Source organism: Gymnoscopelus microlampas (genome assembly GCF_963454915.1).
Source record: "Gymnoscopelus microlampas genome assembly, chromosome: 4".
NCBI classification, from domain to species: Eukaryota; Metazoa; Chordata; class Actinopteri; order Myctophiformes; family Myctophidae; genus Gymnoscopelus; species Gymnoscopelus microlampas.
In genome coordinates this window covers 25792982-25814634 of record NC_139941.1, presented here as the reverse complement: position 1 = coordinate 25814634, position 21653 = coordinate 25792982, and the positions used below count along the sequence as shown (strand labels likewise).

At 41.5% G+C, this 21653-nt stretch overlaps 1 protein-coding gene across 2 annotated transcripts in view; it reads right to left on the bottom strand.

The window, feature by feature from the left end:
* pde4d (phosphodiesterase 4D, cAMP-specific) overlaps positions 1 to 20698 on the bottom strand; it is a gene marked incomplete at its 5' end in the record, with an annotated part of 247174 nt that extends 226476 nt beyond the window's left edge. For both annotated transcript variants that reach the window (XM_084056010.1, XM_084056011.1), the window contains one exon: positions 20635 to 20698. The remainder of the gene's footprint in view (positions 1 to 20634) is intronic.
* Between the last annotated feature and the right edge of the window lie 955 nt (positions 20699 to 21653).

Genomic DNA, 21653 nt, shown 5'->3' with positions numbered 1-21653 from the left:
GACAGACAGACAGACAGACAGACAGACAGACAGACAGACAGACAGACAGACAGACAGACAGACAGACAGACAGACAGACAGACAGACAGACAGACAGACAGACAGACAGATAGATAGATAGATAGATAGATAGATAGATAGATAGATAGATAGATAGATAGATAGATAGACAGACAGACAGACAGACAGACAGACAGACAGACAGACAGACAAATGTAAATGAATGCCCTACTTCATCATACAAGAGTGTCACAAAAATTAGTAAAAATTGCAGATCTACAAGCTCACAACGCGATCGGCTATTTTCACTTGGCCTATTTTGAAATGTTTTTTAAAAAAATAATAAAAAAGGAACGGTTTTCACCCAACAGCGACAACATAATTGAATGGTTTCTCAAGACATTATTCTCCACAGTAGCTGTTGAGTACATGGTTTTAATGCAGAAGCAAGATATCTTCTTTTTTTTTACACCAACAATAATTTATTGCTGGAAGCCTTCATCTCTATGACAACCACCAGGTGTGTTTGTTTGTGTGTGCATGTATGTGCATGTGCACATGTATGTGTTGCAAATTAAGTCATGCTGTACTTTCTCTGCCAATTAGAATGCATTAGAGTGTAGGAGGTAAAGGTCAGTGAATAACAGTTAGTTATACAATCCTGTTCTGTTTATCTGGCCTAATAACCCATAGCATCCACCTGCCGCACACTAGCATGCATATATGCAAACATGAGCGCACGTATACACACGCACGCACCCACACACACACACACACACACACACACACACACACACACACACACACACACACACACACACACACACACACACACACACACACACACACACACACACACACACACACACACACACACACACACACACACACACACACACACACCAAAGGTAAGAAGGGGCGCTTCTCGGAACACATATCTCCGCCAAGCCGGGTGGCCTACCCAGGGTTGTGTAAATCATGTGTTGCAGCCATCAAGACCTAAGGAAACCGTAGCTATCTATTCTATAGCTATGTTTCTGCAGCAAACAGTGACATTTGCTGCATTAGTGACACCCAGTATGGACACTTTCTATAAAGCCCATGTCTATAATGCATTATAAACATGCAGATAATGCATTATAATCTGGTTTTAGCACTGCATAATTATAGTTATAAGCACTCACAAATGCTTATTATGTTTTATAACAATCACATTATAAAAGCATTATTCTCTCTACTTTGACATTCAGCTTTCTCACTTCCAGGCTTTGTTCTGGTGTCAGGCCCACTTGCAGCTCCCGGTTTTGCCAAACAGCAACATAAATATGTGATGGAAGATGGAGGACAATTAGCTTGTTGTGTGTGGAGCTAATCACCTGTGCCTGCACCACTAGACAATTAGCTTGTTGTGTGTGGAGCTAATCACCTGTGCCTGCACCACTAGATGCAAGTCAGCCCAATGCAGCAGCAACCCTGACCTGTGCACCGCATCTTGTTGCAAGTGAATACATTTCAGTGATACTTGTATGAATAACTAACTTGTGGAAAGGTTTGTGTTTTCAAGCTGTTTGAAATATCTTTTTTGTGTGTATTGAAGACAGTTTGTACACATATCCCTTTCAGGGGTTTCTAATTAATTGTCTTAAGAACCTGCAAATACAGTTTTGATTTTAAATTATAAAGAAGAATAACAGATAAGAATGTGTAAATCTCTGCTTTAGAGGGAGAGGTCACAGGGGGGTACAACTCGGTTTACTATTAGTGTCAAACACTGCACTCTGGATCTCGGATACAGATATAAATTGGATTAAATTAGAAGCTAACTCTTGTCTTCTTCATCCTTAAAAGCCCTGGTGTGTAGCATCCATCCATTTAAACCCACTTAAGCCATCCCAAACTGCACTCCTCTAACCACTTAGTTATTATTAAAGTTTCTTAACAAATTACACAACAGTTTGTCTGGACTTCTCTGCATCTAGCTACACCATTTACCTCTCTTGGCCGCTTCAGGACTTCCTTACATTCACATCTCGAAACAACCTGTTCATGCTTTTAAACTGTTTGTACTTATGTTGATTTCTGACTTTGATTCAAGTCATTGTACTGTATTCTCCTTTTTTTTTTGTTATGAGTTGAGGGATGGGGGTGGTGTGGGTGGGAGAGGGTGAGCAAGCTAACAGTATTTGTACGTGTGTGTGTGTGTGTGTGTGTGTGTGTGTGTGTGTGTGTGTGTGTGTGTGTGTGTGTGTGTGTGTGTGTGTGTGTGTGTGTGTGTGTGTGTGTGTGTGTGTGTTGTGCATTTGTATTTGTATTGTATGTAATGTTTTATTTATGTGTATAGGACCCCTCTAAAATGAGATGCTGCATCTCAAAGTGCTATCCTCTCAATACATTCTCCACACTATATCTGTTAATTTATTTACTCTGCAATAATGCACGGTTTAAGAAAACCTTTGTCCCAACAGCAATCAGGCTCTTTAACACCATGACCAGCCGCTAGGCTCATGAACTGGACTACTACTTTTAGTTAGTTTTACAGATTGGTCTACAGGTATGATTATTCCCAGTGACACCTTTTTAATGTTTTCTTATGCTTTTTAGGTTTCATAGTATTTTATATATATGTTCGCTTTTTGTTATTTTAACCATGCAATAGAATTAGCATTGTTATTGTCCCCTATTGTGCTGTGTTTTTTTCAACCTTATGCCTGTATGAGCTATGGCATACCTGAATTTCCCTCTGGGATTAATCTAGTATCTGTCTGTCAGACCCTGCCATAGGCTGACACTCTAGTATGGCCTTTGTGTTTTTTTTGTGAGCATTCCTGTCTCATCAGAATGCTTTTCGTCTCTGTTGTTATCAACCTGTATGCAGTATGATGAACTTAAGCAGCTGGTTCAGTTAATCCTACCTGCCTGCTCTGTTTTAGCCTTTTCACAGCTTTCTCTGTGCCCTTCCTGTTAAACAACATGAGGGAATGCCTTTTACTATGTTGACTATATTCAACCTTGTCCTCAAATTGTCCCCACTACTACTCTTACTATCCATTTAGCAAAGCAATGCAAGGCAAAGTATACCTGCAGGTTGATTGCAATCTTCACTACAAAATCACACCAATTGGACCATTTACGGGTCGTTCCATGTAATCTTGCCTCTCCAAAATGAATAATCAGTATAGAGGGCAAAGCCGATCTCTTGCTCCATCAGCAGCACTGGATGTGCAATGAATGAGAGGTGAGTCACAAACAAGTCACATATCATGCCTACATTTAAGCCTGATTTGTAATCTATCGTAGGACGGTGTCGCGCGGCAAACATATATATTTTTTGAGGACACTTCATACGACGTGTTAGGTATAATGGTCCGTCGCACAGTGGTATCGCATGCTGATATACGAGCTCACAGCTTGTAGATAGGCCATTTTCTGCATGCGACACCATCCTATAACGAAGTATAAATCATCAGGCTTTCGGACGAGTCACAAACAAGTCACACATTAGCCTCCACTCCAGTCCTGGAGGAGAGGGCCCATCTCCACTAAACAGATGTGAAGTGACAGCACTGCCAGGTAATTATCATAGACGGAGCTGCCTGAGACACGTCCCATTGATTGTGGTCTGAAGAAAGGAGGAAGAGTGTGTGATTGGCGAGAGCACTGGCCCATGTCACACAAACAACCTCTGAAAAAGAAGACAAGACAGACATCCACGTCCCAAACCCGAAACTGGGCAGGTGCTGAGCGACGATCAGTGCAGAAAAAAGTGAAAGATTATATAGAAATAATAATAATTATGAAACGCTCACCCACTGTAGGGCTCCAAAAAGAAAAAAGCTGTGACATATCGAGCTACACACTCTTCATCAGACTGAAGTGAACACAGAGAGACACCCATCTTAACACAATAAACAAGATCACATAGAACACAAACAACCTCTCACATACTGCACACAAGAACGTACCCAAAACCAGAGTACATACATATACAGAATGCACAGACACAAAGCACACATTCACACAAATGCGCATGCATGCACACACGCACGCACACACGCAAACCCCTACTTGATTATAATAAAATAAAGTAGATTTAAGGTCTGGTCTGACCTAACCCATCTGCATTTGGTCTGACTAGGTTACCATGGTGTATAATAATCTGTTTTTATATTATACTTAATCTGTTAAGTATAGGCGTAACTATAGTGTACAATCTATCACCAGTAATATGACAGCTATCATCCATGAATGGACAAATGTACAGACGTATCAACAGCGGATATGGGGCTGATAGAGTGTCACCCAGCCTACAACAGTGGGTATATGGATAGTACAGTCTATTAACAGTGGGTATAATAAGCAAATGTACAATCTCTCAACACATTTTTTTTTACAGCAAAATCAGGCATCTGTTGTGGTACTTCAGTGTACATCCCATGTGGAAAAAGTGCCAGAATCAAACATGAACAGAACAGATTGTGTTACTCAGTGACTTGTGATTTTGTCACCCAGTGGCATTTTTAATGACTATAACAACAAAGAAACTTTCTCGCAAGGGGTGGTGGGTAAACTTTTTCACTGCTGCATATGCGTCCATCAAGAGATTACCTGCACACAATGCTCTCATTACTGCCTCTACAGGATGTTTACAGAAATGCACCATGAGATCAAAGAAATCAGCAAGAAATAGAGCTCAGAGACAAAGAAGACATGGACAGGCAGAGAAATAGTCTGTCTGTCTGTCTGTCTGTGTGAAAATAAAAAGAAGAGCAAGCGAGAGAGGGTGGTGGATAAATAACATTTCACTGTTCATCTCAGTCAGGTGCTGACTTTTTTTTTTTTTTACTGATTTTGAACTCTGCACTAAGCAGAACACTATACAGTGTGTTTGATATGCAAATCCTAGTTTAATCCACAAGTTAGTGACTGATCAGGGTTTCCAAGGCATATGCAAATCCATGTAAACACTGTGATCTCCAATGAGGACAATCATTGTTAGACATCACTGTCATGGCCATCAGCTCTTTCTATGGATGACACCTTATCAGACGTAGAGATGCTGCTACTGTAACAATAGCTGTGGAGCAAACATATAGATTGAACACACAATGGAAAGTTCCATTATGGTGTTGTGATGGTCTGTCACCCACAACCATTTCAGACAGAGCAGCATCCAGTGACAATCTGCTTGTGTGGTCTAGTTTGGCTTTCAACGCCTGCCAATCAAAGAATGCGGGCTGACTCATACAGTACAGTACATACACACATCTTGTCTTACACGATTTTTAAAATACGGGTTCCTGCATTGTGTGTGTGTGTGTGTGCGTGCGTGCGTGCGTGCGTGCGTGCGTGCGTGCGTGCGTGCGTGCGTGCGTGCATGTCTGTTCATGTGTCGAGATGAGACCTACAGTGAGGCAGTGGGTGGTTGATTTGGCAAGTCACTCACTCAGAGACATCATTAATTGAGTCAGAGGAGATTAAAACCTGCTTTATACTTGTTGTATGACGGTGTGTCACGCACAAAAAAAAGCAAATTGGTTATTTTCGGTGCACGATACTGTCGTACAAAGGAGCATCGATTGGGTACAAGCCCACTGAGCTCTGGCAAAGAGATGGAGAGACAAAAAATGTATACCTTTTCTTTGGCTGTCTGAGTTTATACCACTTTGTCAGTCAGTGACTTTAAGTCCTCATCGCAATGCAGTCCGTATGGCATCAACAAGTGTCTTGTGCTTGGTAGGCCTACATGCTACAGAATAACACCTGCTGTTTAGCCAGATTATTTTACAAAAATAAATATCTAAAATGATTTTGTTAACGGTACATAATATGTACCGTTCACAGTAAGCTCAGACAGATGGGATATTATATTATTAATAGTTAATGGTTATAGTCAGCGTGTGACACTGTTGTACAATGGAGCATAAATTGGGCAGAAGCCCACTGACCTCTACCAAAAGATAAAAAAGACAAAAAAGATGATGCAATTTCTCTGGCTGTCCCTTTGATACATCCTCTGTTGGCTTTTTCAATTAACTTCCTGCCATCTTTATGAGAGTGATGAGAGTTTAACCCGTGTGATTACATTAGTTGAGGGGGCAAAAGTAGCTCATCTCCCTCACCCAGCAGTAGAAGGTCATGTGTAAAGCCGCATTTATACTTAGTTGAGTGGCAGTGTTGCGCACTGAAAATAGCAGATCTACGAGCTCACAATGCATCACAGTATATCAAGCCCTTGCAATGCTAAAGACCTCAATCGCTGCATGTAATGACTTCCGATGATGGGCTCCCACTAACGCTTTATTAAACAATCCCTCAAAAGCATCTCAGCCTTTTATTGTAGCCATTCATCTGGCATTTTTGGCAGGTTGAATCCAAATCCAAATGGATTCTTTGCTGATGTTTTGAAGAAGTCTGATGTGTTTCCGGGCCCCCTGGGGCTACTCCATACTGTAAGTGTTGCTTGCTGAAAAGAAGAGATTTTCAAGCTAAGCTTGTTAGCTTGAAAATCAGTTATTGTCAGCAAGTGACATCATCGTGCATTTGGTGTATAAATTAAGCTTTAATGCATTTCTTTGTCTTAAGATTTTTCCATCTCAGGAAGATCCTTCACTTGTCTAAAGATGGCAGTGCAAATAATGAAGTTATTGATTCTCTAACTGTAGCCTGCCGAATGGGATCGTTTCTTGTAGGGATAAATAACTAGACAAAGTAAATCCACATTAAGGTGGCCCCCCATTCACAATATCCAGCAGTAGCGGGGCAAGCACAGAGTTTGCCAATAATTGACTGAAACACAGAATTGGCTCCTCCAAGTGGAGATTTGTCACATTTTGTCCTAGGTCTGTTTGCCTAATCAGAACTAAGACAAAATCAATAAGTCCTGAATAATATGATTAGCCTCACAATTGGGCCTCCTAAATCCATCATAAATTTGCTACAAATCTAAATGAAAAATACAAATTATGTTCTAAAGAGCCATAGGCAGGACTGAACTACTAGCAGTTTCCATTTTAGCGTGTTTATCATCCACAAATGATAACACATTGCAAAAACACACTGATGGCACATCCATCTGTCATTCCCCTAGTTGACTATTTTCTCAATTGTGCATCTGATGGTGATTCCTTCCTTTATGATTAAAGTTGAGTAGCCTGCTGTACCTATCCTCTCTGATTCACCTTAACCACATGAACCCTAGCATCCCAATTCTAGGGTGAACATTAGACAAAAACAGAAGATCTACAAGCTCACAACGTTGTGAGCTCGTAGATCGGCTTGCTATTTTCATTGAAGAGATTTGATGTAGAGGGAAAAGAGGAGGGGGCCTATTGTAGTTGAGAAATGGAGATAGCTGTTTCTGCCCAACAGCGACGATATGTTTATTATGCATTTTTGCGAGGACAGGCGTAGTGCAGACCAGCTGGTGGGCAGCTGCAAATGACAAGGACCACACTGATGACAGATAATAAATATAGGGAACAAGAACAGGTGACTTGTGCGTTCTATGCCGTATTTATTTTTGCTTTGTCCTAATGTGTTGTAATGTTGTAACTACAGTAATGAAAGGGTGTATATCTCAAATCTTCAAATGAAGATGACCTTTTCCAGACAATATGGTCCAATGTGGAGCTATCAATGTGGATCTATGGTAGAGCTTGCCTAAGTTTGGCCCAGCATGTCCGAGACACATCCCTTTGTCCATACATCATATAAATCAATGTGTCACCCAGTATAATGGAATCACACACTCACACTTTGGCACAAAGGCTCACATGCACAGGATATGCACACACACGCAGACGCACAGGCGCGCACACACACACACACACACACACACACACACACACACACACACACACACACACACACACACACACACACACACACACACACACACACTTTGGACAGACATTGAAAAATGATAGATGTGGGCTTCTTGTTAATGTGTAGGATCCCTATGAGGAACAGTTCCATTTGCCAGGCCTTATTCTAAGCTCATACAAACATATATGTTCACCTATATTGCAAAGTACCTGTAAACAGAGGCACCCTTTCACTCTGAATGAACAAATTGGAAGTGACTGTCTGTCACAAAGCCACATCTCGCAAAGCAGCTCAGTTCCCTCTTCATTCTCATAGCGTTTTGTTGACAATGATGAACCCTTTGTAGTAGCACAAAACAATTTCACAGCAAGCAGAGTGGCGCTAAAAATATAATGACATAAATTACTTGAAATGAAAATCAGCTCATACCTCGAGCGTCTTGTGTAATTCTCATTATGTCTGGATGATCCATGTCATATATTCTGTGGTGGGAGCAACACTTTGGTGTTCAGCTGTCTATTCACTGATGGAATGATCTAATGTCAGTACAAACAAAGTCATTTTTTATATTTCATTTGAGCTATTGCTTGCTTATGTTACTGTAGCCTTACATTGTTCCCATCATTTTCTGAAAATAGATTAGAAGATTAAAATAAATATCCACCCACCTATATAGCTAAAGATTGACTAATAGACAGAGAGAGATTGACCTCCAGTAAAGATTTCCCTTCTTGCAGTTGTAAATCACTCTGAAAAAACATGTATAATTACAATTAGACTAACCCTCATTAAGCTGTGGAGGCATTGAATCAATATTATGTACAGTAATTAGCTTATAGTGATTTACTATGCACTCCTGTCACATCATGTCACATCATGATCATACTACTGTACTCATTTACAAGAACATACCATATTTCTAAAGATATTACTGTATATCAAGGTCTGCAAAGAATAATATTCTGTGGGTTTCCTGTTTTTTTAAACAGTAGTCAGATGAAATCACAATCAAATGCAATGTAGTCTATTAGTGTGCTTGTACTACCCAGGATGAACAGCAGATGTCCCCACAGACCAACAGCTGCCGCTATTCACACATGGTTATATGCCACACAACTGCATGTATGGCAATGGTCTGAAATCATACCAAGAATGGCACTGTATTGAGTGACAGACAGTATTCAAAAATACAATAGTTGAGTGGTTTGTGAAGTCACTACGCGTCAGCATTTCTTATGCATTCGTTGGGTTACATATACCGTTGTGTGGCATTCTCCCTTTCTTTTTCCATCACTCACACACACATCACTTCCCCCAGCTTCCTCATTGGGCCCCCCACTGCACGCGCGCGCACGCGCACACACACACACACACACACACACACACACACACACACACACACACACACACACACACACACACACACACACACACACACACACACACACACACACACACACACACACACACACACACACACACACACACACACACACACACACACACACACACACACACACACACACAAGCCTGACCTAATGACATCATTGACCCAAGGCGGTAGTGAGGCCTGTAGAGCTCGGATGATTCATTCCATATCTAAACAAACAGGCGGAAAGCAGCGGGCATGCAGCACCGAGCTGCATCTAAGCCTGCATCTCTCCCATCAAACGTGATTGAATCTGGCCTCTAATGACCGATTGAGCACATCATTGCTACATAATGTCAGGGTTCATGAACCGCATCTCTACTGTTATTTCTCCTTTAATAATCCAGCTAGTTAGAGCATGTCAGGCAGCGTAATTATGGCTGAGCGTATGGTCAGGCCTCTTGCATAGACGATACTGTAATTTGGGATAATTCAGTAAGCAAGAAGAAAGATGCTTTTAGGTTGGGAACTGTCATTATGCGTTCCTCTATTGTGACTATGTGAAGCGGATAACTTGTTTGTATACCACAGACTGTAGGCTTACATTTAACAAAGCAGAAAAGCCGTTTATATAGTTCATGGCCGGACAGTCATGATATCGTCATACAGTATAGAATCACGGTAAGTAACGAAAGATTAGCAATCCTGTTGTTCATCATCCATTATTCCCGCAGTCCTTCTCCAGAGGCACATAGCAGAGACATATCACACATTATCTCCTAACACAGTGGTTCTCAAACATTTTCATGTCAAGGACCCCGAGACGGATAGGCCACAGACCCCCATTTGAAAATATATTTAGCCAGTGATGCCATTAAGAGATTTTTTTCCTTTCTTGTTAGATTCAAATTAGTGACTAGACTGTACTGTATGGACAGTGGAGACAGTGAAACCTATGTGTTATTCTTACACATTCTCTCATCTAGCCAGTGAAATAATAGTGTAAGTAAACTATTTAGGGACCCCCTGGCACTCCCTTAAGGACCCCTGGCAGTCCCTGAACCCCACTTTGAGATCCAAACACATTATTGTAGATATTTCCACACCATTCCCAGCAGAGATGTTTTTTTTTGTAGAGCTGGCAGTAGCAGTGGTTCTGTCCTCTGTCTTAAATGCCATTACTTTAGTTTTCTTGGCAGTGAGCTTGAGGCCGATTTTTCTGCACTCCATTTCTACTGCCAGTAGTAGTTCCCTTCTTTTCTCTGCTGTGTCCGAGACTAGGGCAATGTCAACTGCATCGTCGAGGTTGGTGATCGTGATGGGATGTACTCGCTGAGTCTTCCTCGGGACCAGCAGCGTGAAACCCAGTGTCTCCTCCCTGCCACTGATTGCATTGTAAGTCTCAAGGCATGTTCCATCACTACAATAAACAGGAGGGGAGCCAGGGTATCACCTTTTAGAACTCTTGCAAGTATCTCAAGCTGTTTAGTATCACCATCATGGGTCAGAGTCATCTGCACCATCTTCTCAGGAAAACCAAAATGCTGTAGAATGTTCATGAGTTTTTGGAAGTCAATGAAGGTGATCATGCACCGCTGACAGGTTGGCGTGCTGTGTGCTGTGAGGTATACTTATGGTGAAAAGAGACTCCATTAATAAGTTGGAAGCTCATCCTACGTCTCTTCAATCAACCACACGTCTCTTCAACCTCACTGATCTTTTAGGCTCCTTTGTTCCAATGTTATGTACACTTGGTACAGCTCCTCTTTCTTCCACGTATACAGTAGGCCCTCTCCTTCCCTCAGACCGTCTTTCTTTTCAATCAGTGACAAAGTCTCTGTATACTGCTCTCATTTCCTCCCGGGCTCCAATGACTCCGTTTAGGGTCTAGGCCTTACCCTTTGACTGTACTACCTGTACCGTTAACAATCTTGTTAATGAAGTATTCATTCAATATAGGCACATCTCCTTCCACCTTACTTTGTGGTCCGAGCATGTTAAGATAATAGTCAATCTGGTGTGTCATGTTGTTTTCTTCTTTTGGAACATTGTGTTGGTGGCCAGCAGTAGTGTAGCAGGGTTTTTCAAAGTGTTGGTCGAGTTGTGCCACAAACTACTGTTTACTGTTAAATGACTCTTTATTGCCACTCGTCTCAATGTGAAAACAAAGCATGAGTACATGGTGAATACTGGGCAAGTTGTCCTGAAACATATGGTTCATAGCAATGACAGCACAAATAGATGCTTTCTGTTTTCTTTTTTATCAGAGGTCCATAATTCTGTCAATGTTCACATGTTTGACATAAGCAGCACAAACAGCAATCAAGAGCAGAGAGGGTGATTGGTCCTTTCTGGTGCCTTAACGTTATGTATTGATGAAGAAGCCTTAACTGGCCTGAGGTCCCCTGAGCAAAGCCAGAGGAGGAAAGGTAGAGGAAGGCAAGTGTCCTTAAAAGAGGAAAATAAAAATGTAGGCTTCCCCCCATCTTAACCACTTAAACATTCTATACTTACTTGGGATGCTAAGGTTCAAGTGGTTAAGCAAGACAGGGTTGATTTCTGTGGTGACTTAAGTGATGATGTTGAACATAATGTATTTAAAGGAAATTGCTCCACCATAGGGAAGTCTCAAATGTTGACATCTTCGTGTGCCAGGGAAGGAAATACATTTGGATGAGGAAAACAAAAAAAAACTCGCCCGGTGCATTGCCAGCCACTGCTTATCAGCACTGAGGCTGTGTGCTTGGTGTTAGTGCACTCAAGAGTGCAATATTTCTTCTGTTCAAAACAATGTCCAATAACGACTAACAAAGGCACTGTCTTCTTGACTATTTAAACCTAGTATACACAAAATCCAGATATCCATCCGTATATATGCCAATACAGTATATGGTCGGATCGGTGGGTCTAACCGATCTCCATAGAGCACCGAAGTCTGACGTAATTTATGCATACTACCTGGGTTGGTCACGTTTTTTTCCCCATTCAGAATTCCCATAGACTTGTTTAATATCGTGCCAAATAAGAACTGTGGCTTGACTCATATGGATATGAAGCATCAACTGACGGTGAGAAATCACTAATATTACCGCCGCCGAATTAGTTACATTTTCACCAGAAACACTGTATCAAATATGAGTGACTGACTATCGTAAAAGATACAGAGCCGCCTCCCCAACAATATCGCTGGGACAGTTTGTTTATTTTTGGACCACAATGCTTATATGAGATGATTTTAAGATGACCCAAAGTTATTCTCCATAGAGAAATTACTTCCGTGAACCAGGGGATGAACGAGTGACGTCAGAACTTCAGTACTCTATATGCCGACAGTATATATATGCCCATATCGCTCAGATATGTTCTGGAAAGGTTCTGGAAAACCGCCAATCCGACCGACTTCATGCCGGGGACTGCACTCCCTCGGGTCCTCGCCGATAAGCACGCCTAGTTTGAAGTCGATCGCAATTACACACGCACACACGCACACACACGCATGCAGAGATTTGCGTAATTTATGGAAGGATACTTTAGTATAGGCATGCTATGCTTCAGTGCCCTGCAGTACACATGCCTCTATTACTGACATTATCTTCACGATCCTACAAGCGCATCCTTCAAAGCCTAGCTACAGTATCTTGAACATCTGCATGCCTGATTTATGAGTTACAGCCAAGTGCAAACCCATCTCTGTGTTGCACGTCAAAATGTTATGATGATTTAAGACTGCTCGAAGCTGTTCAGTTAACTTCCGTAGATGGTATTATGGAATTAGACTATGGAACCTCAATGGCTAGTCCACCACCCACTGACTGATATACTACAATACTGTATATGCGATACTGAATGAAAGCTAGATTAAGAGGGGAAACTGACCATATCACAGAGCGTCCGTTTTGCTCTTATAAGAACCTACCCCCCAAAGTATGATGTGAGAGTCATGTCTGCCTTGTGAGTATGATCAACAGAGAAAGAGACGGTCCATACTGAACCACAGATAGATCCAGAAATGCAGACACAATATATAGAGTGAAAGCACTACACTTGTTTCATGCGTAATCATCAAAAACAAGAACAGGGCCTAGGGGTTAAAAGAACTCTCACATTCTCTTTTGGGATACACTGGGGGTTTATGGGAAAATAGGGAAAAGGGAAAATATTCATGTCTGAATAAACAACACTCGACTCTGCGAGGAGGATGAAGCCACGATGCGACATGCAGATATGTGGAACGGATGACAAGCCATTATTGGGTATGTACCACAATAACAAGGCCACAAGGTGACTGTCTAAACCACATCTCGTTTCCTTCAACCACAGGAAGGGCTGAATGGAAGACATTCTGATGGCCAGACTGCCCTACATGGTCAGTCACTGTTGTCATAGGTCAACTGAAAAATGTTAAGGGTGCAAAAGCTCTATTTGTTTATATTACACTATTGAGAGGTGGCAAATGATCTCTTGGCATTTATGCAAAGATCTTTTTCAATAGGTAGCTTGTGGCAGGAACCAGCCAATGTTTATTACTCAACCCTGTCTCTAACAAATAACTTTATGAGAGAAAGGCTATTAACTAGTGAGCTACTGTATATGTTAAAGGGATAGTTCACCCCCAAAATGACTTTTTTTCTATCGTTTAGTCACCCCATGGATATATATATATTTTATTTATATATTATATATATATTTATCATGCGTCTCGCTAGCCAATCAAAGCACACCCTTTCAACATATTGTCACGTGTCACGTGAAGCTTGACCAATGTTAGCTCGGACGAGAACGAAAACAGTCTCCTGGCGGAGACAAATATCGATGAATTCAAGTCTCCATGGGGTCGATAGAAAAAAAGTATTTTTTTGTGTGAACTTTGTGTGAATCATTATGTGCGCAATCCATGAACTGTAATCAATTGTTTACTCAGAGGCACCCTGTTCAAAGACGAGACATGCAAATTTGTTGTCCGGAGGCCATAAAAAAACATAAATATGTATAAATATAATATTAAATAACTCAACCCATACCCTTCTTTTGACCCAGAAATATTTGGAATGCAAACTATTAATTTGATTCTGTTATTCAGCTCGAAAGTGTCAAAATGTCATTCAGTGTAACTGACCGGACAAAAGTATTTTTTAAATGTTCAAATCCATCCTACTACAGAAATGTTAAGGGAGACTGATACTTAATTGTGTGCTGGTATCGCACTATTTTGGTGTTGAGCACACCAAACAACAAGCTCACAGCGCCTCGCCCTAGCTTATAGATCTGCCATTGTCAGTGTGCAACACCATCAGCATGCACTACAAAGAATATCAAGCCCTTAGAGGGCTCAGAAGGGTAGTTTTGAAACTGGCACTGTGTGTATACATATACATGTGCATGTGGGTAAAATATGATGGTGGCTATTGTGTTTCTAGAAAAACATTGCCCCAGTGCAGAACAACTTTTCATGAGCCCTCTTATGTTTTTAACAGAAACATTCGTCTCTGGCTAAACACAGAAAATGTCAACAATTGTTTACGGAAAGTTTTCTGCAGTAAAAGAAAACAAAGCATTTTGTGTTTGTTAGGCAGAGATGACCAAATGATGACCGGTACATACCACCCCCACTCTCTCGGGACGTTATAAATACCCCACACACCCATCCCCTCTCCACAGTACGGGCCAGCACTGGTCCCCCATTCCCCAGCCCAGTCTGCCAGTTCCCCAGTCTCAATCTGTGAGAAGACAATGGCAGGACTTCCAGGACGGTGCGTCGAGAAGGGAAAGGGGAGTACAGACCAGCACCTTGAGACCAGCTGTTTCTCTCTTCTTCTCTGCTTCTTCTTTCTCTTGTCCCTTGGAGGTCATTCTTACTGCATAACATCACAGAAGCAAGCCTCCCACCTCAGCGGTCGGTAATCAACACCTGCAGCACCTGCTGCAGAGGCTGAACAGCAAGAGGAGCTCCTCTGTTGTCACGCTGCGTTGCCAAACGCTGATTGAGATACTGTAGATACACATGTTATTGATTAAGGACTGAATACGCTGCACCACAGACCATTACGTTATATGTTATAGTGTGGCCTGATTGTAAGCAGTTGTCCCCCTGACACCAGCCGGCTGTGCTGAAGGTCAGCACGTATTGGGGCTTATTTACTGCAGAGAACAGAGAGAGAAAGAGAAAGAGAGAGGGAGAGCAACAAAGAAAGGGGAGACATTAATTTCCCTTGCATCTGTTCCTCTGTGTGTCGTTGGACTTGTCTGTGTAACTCATTATGAGTCATGGGATTGTCTCAAGCAGGGCTATAGTACAGCCTTTTAAGGGCGTGTATAGGAAAAAAGGGCCCCCATGGTAAGTTCAAAAGTCAACACTTTAATATCAAACTTGACATTCCTCTTCAGATTTCATGAGAACTGAAGAGCAGGAACATCTTCTCCTTGATACCTTGAACCTGATATTCATTTGTAATAATAATACTACACTAGGCTAGTTACACTAGTTTAGGGAGCATGCTTGATCTTTTTACATGTGGTGATCTAAAGCACAATAGACCAGCAGTCAAGAGTCATGGACTGACCTCTACAGTCAAGTTTCCACTGACAGGAAGAACCCTGAGTACAAAGACTTTCCTCCAAATTCTTATGGGAAAGAGGACTACAGTAAACGTACGTCACAAAATGTGATCTTGCGTTAATGTATGTATGCACATGAGGCGTGTACATGACCCTCTGGTGAAAGAAAATAAACAGTTTATTAAACTTATGTTTATTTAATAAACATACGTTTTTATTACAGTAATATTTACCAATACTAATAGTTTGCTTTGAGAAACAAATTTTAATTATTTTCCCATCAACTTGCAGTCACGAAATGTCAAGAATGGCTCAGGGAAACCTATGACAGGATGGATTTTCTGTATTCTCTGCAAACAATCAAAACGAATTACTCAGCTTGGACAGACAACTGATTCGATTTACTATCATACTATCTAAGACTTAGATAGTATGATAGTAAATCGAATCAGTTGTCTGTCCACAAACAGTCACATCAACGTGAATGCCATCCATGACTTAGATTCTAAGTCATGGATGGCATTCACATTGATGTGACTGTTTGTGGAGTCTCCACTCTCCTGGCCTACCTGCACCAGCACACTCAAGTGCATCAGCTTGCAGATTTGATTTTTTATCTTGGCAACTAGGAAAAGAGGTGTTCTTAGTTTCCTATTAAAAACGTTTTGATCCATGCGTTGCTTGACCATGAAAATAAATTATTTTTCAAAGACTTGATTGAGAAACAAAAAAGAAACTGTTCAATTATTTACGAACTCTACAAACCAAAGATTGGACAATATGAAAGATTTACAGGGAATTAAGATCAGTTTGCAACTCTCAGAAAAGGATGTGTTAACAAAAGACTATCTGACCGTGACACAAGTCTTAAATGAAAAACATGTTTTTCACACTACTAAAGCATATCCGTGGTCACAATGGAAATATAAAGTAATTAACAATAGATGCCAGAAAAAGAAAAAGAAAATCATTTTTTGTGTGTTTTTATGTAAAATGTCCCTGAAGGTCCAATCTTCCTGTCAAACAAAAATGTAATGCGTGATAAAAGCCGATATGAATAATCATGAATCATGATTATCATTATGGAGACATTGTTGGCCTGCTACTCTGTTCTGAATCTAATTCAAGATGATGGCCGGACACGGACAGTGTATAAAAAACGTTCCCGTTTTAAACTTAAACAGAACAGAAATATGCATCTGAAAACATTTTAGGGGTGAAATACACAATGCAGTAACATAAACATGCTTCAGCACCGTGCCAAATTCCAATACTTCCACACTCGCAAACTCCACTCACGCCTTAGTCCCGCCTCTGAGTGAGGAGGCAAGGATTCGATGTGAGTCCAGAGTAATCAAACAGGTTGGACTGACAGCCACATTCTAATACATTTCTGCCTACTCGCTCCTCGTCCTGGACACTGTATTTCTCTCTTATACATTCTGAATGGATCTGTTTGACATGCATTCTGATTGGCCAATCAGGGACTTATACTCGCCAAGCGGCACAAACGTGATGTGACACTCCACCAAACTGTGAAGCCGGCGGTTTCGGTTGGCCAATCAGCCGATACCAATGCCGATGCATACAATCTCCCAAACACACAGAGAATGTGTGCGTCTTCCTCGGACCCACTGGCTGACAGATACAGATATATATGAATTAGAATAGATATGAAGAATAATGATACTTGACCTTATATCATATATTATATTATGAAAATGCTGTATAAAGTGTTATGATTATTGTTATAAAGCATTATGAGTACTTATCACTATCAGTGCTTATAACTGTAATTACAGTGATGTAAGTAGATTATCATCCATTTCAACTTGACCTTATAAGTCATTATAAAATGTTTTATAATGTGTTATGAGTATTGTTACAAAGCATGAGTATTATTATGAGTGCCACACATAAGTATGATCCACAGTTATCTTTAATTTCAGAAGCATCTCAATACAGTCTCAGTGATGCCTGAAAGGTCTATGAGTATGTTTTATCATAGTCAGTTTAAGTTTCATACCTAATTTAGACTTGTACGGTCGCACAATGGCGTCACTAGGTTAGGGCAATGCTTCACTTATCACTAGAAATTTGACTTTACGCGCACACACGCACACACGCACGCACGCACGCACGCACATTCACTTTCTATTGCTTGCGGGGACACTGAAAAATGCTAGCTATTAAAAACAATTGCTATTGTCCCAGGCTCAGCACAGTACACACTGTGGTAGCACTCTGGTAGCTCATTACACTGTGTGCTCCCATTCATACTACAATAGCAAGCAAAGCAAGCAAGGCCCATTCAGAAAAGTCGCTCCGGGCAATGCAATATTCAATCAGAGGTGAGTAAGCATAAAACTATTCACAGCCGCTCCATAATCATCTGCTGTTAATTACCATGCAGTGTTTAAAAAAAGACAAGTATTGCTATATCAACAGAGCTATCCATTACTTAACCAAATCAGTCAGTCTGATACAAGGGTCTTAAGCCTGATTTATACTTGGTTCAGAAAATAGCAGATCTATAAGCTCGCAATGCGCCATGCTGCAACGCATTGTGGGCTTGTACATCGGCTATTTTCAGAGTGCGACGCCTACGTGCAACTAAGCATAACTCAGGTTAGACCCGGATGTCTTTGTTGTACGAAGGTGTTGCTTGACTAACATAACGAAAGAACTTGTTCTGCTTATTTGACACCATTGTACTATTTAGGCTGTAAGTATACATTAGGCTTTAGTGAGTAGCCAAATGTAGTGTCTCAGGGTTCAGGTATGCTCAGGTGAGACAATGGCATTACTGTGCTGCTCTCATCTGCCTGACTCATTGGAGCAGGGAGCAAAGCTCATCGCTGGCTCGTTGCCTGACAGGAGACATTTGCATGGTAGAGGTCAGGTACACAACACAAGGCTCCCTGTGTTCTACACTATAATAAAGGAGTTCTGACAGAAACAGGCTGACAGGACTCAGGAGGGGAGGTATTGAAAACTATAGATTGTGTCCCCCTGCTCTGAAAGATGTACAGTAGGATCTCAACGCTCAACTTGGACACAAGTTTTAATTTCACACTGTTTGTTACTGCTGCTGCCAATTTCAAACTTTATCAACCTGATTCAGTATTACTGTATGGTGAAAACAAAACATGCTGCTTCCTTCGAAAATTACATGCAGTGTGAGGAATGTCCTCCACCTATCAGGGACTTGGGGAATTAAGGCTGCTAAGTCGGTCCATATGTACACAAGTGAGCTGTGTCAAAGAAATGCATTTGAATGTATTTGACTATTGACGTAGCATGTCTAGGTGATCGCTCCTTCATCTGTTCATAATATTCCTTGCATGGAAAATACAACATTTGTGAACTCATTCTTGTGTTACTAGTCAAACAAACTGCTTTGACTAGCAATTTGATAAGCATGGCTATGGAAATCGAGGGAGCAATACTCTGACAGCCACAACAGCAGAAATGAAGCGGAACAGAGAGTGAGATGATGAGCATTGCTCCACATGGCTTGGTTTAACAAGGGAAACTCTGACACATGCACATACTCGCTCACACCCTCCCATGGACTTGAACACTCTCTCTCTCTTTCTTTTTATCTGCCTTTCTCTCTCTCTGTCTCACTGTCTTTTCTATAAAGTTCCCCTTGTTAAGTCTAAGTGACCCTGCATAATATTCTAATAAAGCAGAGTGTTTAAACAACGTCATGGTGTTATGCAATGCAGAATGCACTAGTTTACCTATAGGCCTAAATTGAAGGGATGTTCGCTAAAAAGAAAACATTGCTGTGTCCGGTCCAAACAATGGCTGTGTCATGTCTCCAAAATTATGTGTGACTGCAGCACAATTTGGAGTGGGCCTATTTATAGTGAGCTCCCACCCGCCATTATCAACAGCCTGCAGGCTGAAAGTCACACCAGGAGATTTTTTGGGAGGGAGTCCTTGAGCTCCCTTGTCAATGCAAAGCAGTGCAGTGACAAGTTTGCTGATGAGGTTGGTCACTGTGAAGTCGCACTGCACCGCTCCCTTCTCCAGCAGCAGGGCCGACCTCGCCTCCCTGCCCAAGTGCCAACCCTCACAAACAAGCACGTGTTCAGAGTAAATACACAAATGCACGCTGTCATGCACAGTGCACAGCATGTGTGTTCTTCACGCACGACACGTAGTATATCCACTCTCACAGTGTACACACACACACACAGTCACAGACACACTTCACACATGTATACACTCACAGTGTACAGAAATACACAGTCACAGACAAACTACACACATGTATACACTCTCACAGTGTACAGAAATACACAGTCACAGACAAACTACACACATGTATATACTCTCACAGTGTATAGAAATACACTGTCACACTACACACATGTATACACTCTCACAGACAAACTACACACATGTATATACTCTCACAGTGTATAGAAATACACAGTCACAGACACACTACACACATGTATACACTCTCACAGTGTATAGAAATACACAGTCACACTACACACATGTATTCACTCTCACAGTGTACAGAAATACAGTCACACAGACACAAGTATGAGTATATGCACACACCGGTTTCAAAAGACTAGATAGTTTTCTACCTGTCTTTCAGCTTTGTGTACAGGAACTCGTATGACACTTAAGATTCATTGATTTATATTTCGTTGCGTGCCAGTGTCAGACATAACCAATTTACAAGCGCTGTGACTGGTGCTTGTAGACCTCACAACAAAGTCATAGGCTTTACAGTAGGCTACAGTGAGCCTTATACTAGAGAGCATAGAAGCAATTATACTGTACTCCTGCACACATTTCATTATTCCACTTCAATGAGGTGAAGTGGAATAAGAAGAAAAACATTTAAATCAGAAACTTACTTTTGTCCTTGTGAAGAGAGACCCAGAGGTTATATTTCCACTGCCGGCTGCTGCCCTGTGTCTCTTGTCTTCACTCTGGGTCCTGATTGGGAAAACCAAAACAAACAAAAGTATCCGGTGTGCCTCTCTCTCAGAGAGAGCAAGCTCCACTCCACTGCTTACAGATGCTCTCTCAAACGAGGATGGACCTCTGCTCACAGCTCCCTGCCTCCCAGCCAGTCAGTGCAAAGACATTCCTGCCTTTCAACCAATCACATGGCTCTCACACTCCAGCCTCCACCCCGTCCTCCTGCTGAAAGTTCCCATGTTAGTGCCCTGAGGAGAGAGGAGAGGGGAGGGGATTGGAGTGTGGCAAGAAACTGTATTTACACTATCGGAGAACAAGAATAGAACAGTTGTGGCAATATTTCCAGCGGGATAGAACAGTTTACAAGAAGAAAGGAGACATGGAGGACACACTGGAAATAACTCCCTCTTGTCTGTTGTGTAATCTGCTCATGGGTGCCAAACTTCCATTTTATAGGGCCAATTGGTGCTCACTCATTAGTTATGTCGTACCAAACTCCCCCATTAAACAGCATTTCTGGGATTATTTTATTCATTCATGGTGATAACATTTGATTTCTTTGCATTGGACAGTGCATTGGACCTTGTGGTTAATAATAATAACTGAACGTAGGTCATTTCAGTCACTGCATTTGACCAATCCTGATTAGGAGCTGTGGGATGCCACCTAGGGACGCTCTGGGGCAGTTAGGGACACACACACACACGGTCGTGGCCCAAGAAGCTCCAGTTGATCCTATTTTGGATAACTATCTACTTAATCTCTACTAGTGCCCGAGAGACATTACAAAACCAGGATGAAAAAGGTCAATGAAGCCTCATAGTGAAATGTTTTACAATTGGCAAATCTGGGAACCCGAGTTCCATCCCCAGCTCCTCATGGCATAGTGTTGAAGAGGCTATGAGCAAGACACTGAACCCATAATTGCTCCTGACAAGCAGGTTGGAGCCTT